At 47.6% G+C, this 2,718-nt stretch overlaps 1 long non-coding RNA gene across 1 annotated transcript in view; it reads right to left on the bottom strand.

The window, feature by feature from the left end:
- Positions 1-880: 880 nt before the first annotated feature.
- LOC144226446 (uncharacterized) overlaps positions 881-2,718 on the bottom strand; it is a 14,202-nt gene continuing 12,364 nt past the window's right edge. The window contains exon 4 of the long non-coding RNA XR_013333641.1: positions 881-1,029. This is a non-coding gene — a long non-coding RNA (uncharacterized LOC144226446). The remainder of the gene's footprint in view (positions 1,030-2,718) is intronic.

Consider the following 2,718-nt stretch of genomic DNA (forward strand, 5'->3'; position numbering starts at 1 on the left):
TTCTTCTTCTTCTTCTAAGTTTATTTATTTTGAGAGAGAGACAGAGTGAGTGAGCAGGGGAGAAACAGAGAGAGAGGGAGAGAGATTCCCAAGTAGGCTCCGTGCCTTCAGTGCAGAGCCTGATACGGGGCTCGAACTCACATACTGTGAGATCATGGCCTGAGCTGAAAACCAAGAGCTAGACACTCAACCTTCTGAGCCACCCAGGCGCCCCACAACTTCTTCCTTCTTAAGACATTCTCCCTCTTGAGACTTCCTCCTGCAACTCATCTCCCTCTGCAGCCAGGCTTCTTGAAAGGACTCTGCATACTCATGGCCCCCACTCTGCCCGTCTCTCCCAAAGTCTACCATTTCTTCCCACTGCTCCCACTGAAACTGCCTGCCAAGGTTACCAGGAACTTCCGGATGGCAAACCCACTTGTCGCTTTCTGCCCTTCTCTGCACTTAGTGAAACCCTTCACTCTCCAGTTCTGCTGGAGTATCTGCTTCATTTCTTTTTTTTAAACTGTGGTCATACGTTACATAGTATGACAGGGGCAGGTTGGAGTTTTATGGGGTCTGAAGCTTATGCTTTAAGGAAAATAATACAGAGTTACATAGAGCAATTGCTAGAACCCCTTCCGGCATTCAAGGAGCTGATGCAAGGGAGGGGCAGCGAAGCTCAGACTTCCTTAACTTCATGAATCCTCCCTGAGAAGAGAAGAGTCAGTCTATGGAACCATTCATGCCCGACCAATGGACACGATGCATTTGTCAGTGCTTTGCTATTCCAAAAGTACAACAGAGAACATTCTTATATGCATCTCTTTTGTGAACACATACACTTCTCCACAATAGACAGGAATTGACAGATCTTTTTCATTTTTATTTGAAGGTTTTATTTGGAGGAGGGCCAAATCGCCCTCCAATGAGATGTCACTAAATCCCACTCCAGCCAGCCATTGCGGTGGGCATTCTCTCACAGCCACATCCTTGCCAGCCCTGGATTTTATCATCTTTTTTGTTTTGGTTTGGTTTGGTTTTGCCAAGCTGATGGGAAAAATAAAAAAGGCATTTCAATGTTATTTTAATTTACTGTTTTAATTTCTAGGGCTGTTATAACCAAGTACCACAAACTGGCTGGCTTAAAACAAAACAAAACCCAGAAGCTTATGGTCTCAAACTTCTGGAGACTAGAACTCGAGATGTCGGCAGGACCGTGGTCCCTCTGAAACTTTCAGGGAACCGTCCTTCCTTTCCTCTTCCTAGCTTCTGGTGGTGGCAGTGAACTTTGGTGTATTGCTCCAATTCTCTGTTGTCACATGGCATTCTCCTCATTCTTTGTTGTTATAAGGATGACTCTGGTCGCACTGGAGTATGGGCCCACCCTCCTCCAGTACGACCTCACCTTAACTAATCACCTCTGTGACGATCCCGTTTCCAAATAAATCAGACTATGAGGTAGAGGGGTTAGGATTTCCAAGTATTCTGGGGAAGGGGGAACATAATTCAGGCCATAACACTTACATTCTTGTAGTTTCTAGGGACCTTGAACTTCTCTTCATACGTTTACTGGACATTTGGATCCTTTCTTCTGCAAATCACCTTCCCATATTGGCTGCCCAGTTTTCTGTAGGGCTGTGTGTCATTTTCCTATTTCTTTCAGTATCTTTCATCTTTTTCACGATGGACCTGTTATACGGGTGGCAGAGCTCTGCTCTCAGCTCGCCGCATGTGCTGTCACTTTGGTTTTGGTGTCTGGTGTCTGCCTTGACGTCTGTGACACAACACTCCTCAGGTTTCTCTCCTGCTCCTCTGGCTCAGCATCTGTCCCTCCCCCTCCCTCTCTTCCCTTGAGTGTCCCCCCCCACCTCATAAACTGCACCACATCCATCTATGCTCCAGCCAGAAGCATGGTGCCTCCGTTGATCTTTCTTCTCCTTCATTCTCTTTATCTGACCTATCACCAAGCTCCACCCATTTAGCCTCCTAAAAACCTGCCAAATCCATGCATTTGTCTTCTGGTCTAAGGCACATCATCTGTCACTCAGACACTTGACAACAGCTTCCGGCCTCGTCTCCCTGCATCCGCTCTGCCCTCTCCCATCCACTCTGTCAGGATTTCTTTTAATCCAACTGATCTTGTCACATCTTCCCACAAGGACCGCTCCTGGCACTGAGAATCAAGACCCAAATTCTTGGGACCCCCAAGGCCCTGTCTGGCTGGCTGGAGCCACTTTCTCCGTCAGGATTCCCTCCACAGCTATCCAACCACACCAGCCTTCAGAGCAAATCTTCCCTCCAAAGCTCCTCATTTCCCGGAAAAACTTTTCATGTGTGGTTCCTTCTCCTTTGAAAACGTCCAATCCCCACCTCACTCCCATGGCTCAAGTGCAAGTAGAGTCCACCACCCCCACCCCCACTGTTGGGCTACATGAGCACTGATGCGTAGCCACCCCCTGGACTCCAAAATGCAATCCACGAGTGGAGACGCAGGTGGTGTTCTGAGCCTACCTCCCTTCCTCTTTTCAGAGATTACAGAGGCTAATCCCGTGGAAGACAGAAAGCTGCCCTTGTCCTTTAGGGAAAAACATGTCCATTATGATGCTGAGAAACACATGATCTCTTTCTGCCTTCCCAGCACTGGTATCAACCAAAAAGAAGATTATCCATAGATGTGCTCTTCACAGTGTTCCTCTTGGACCCTCCAACTGATACAGAGGAGTAATGAGCTTGGGG

The sequence above is a fragment of the Crocuta crocuta genome, unplaced genomic scaffold (assembly GCF_008692635.1).
Source record: "Crocuta crocuta isolate KB4526 unplaced genomic scaffold, BGI_CrCroc_1.0 scaffold143, whole genome shotgun sequence".
Classification (NCBI taxonomy): Eukaryota; Metazoa; Chordata; class Mammalia; order Carnivora; family Hyaenidae; genus Crocuta; species Crocuta crocuta.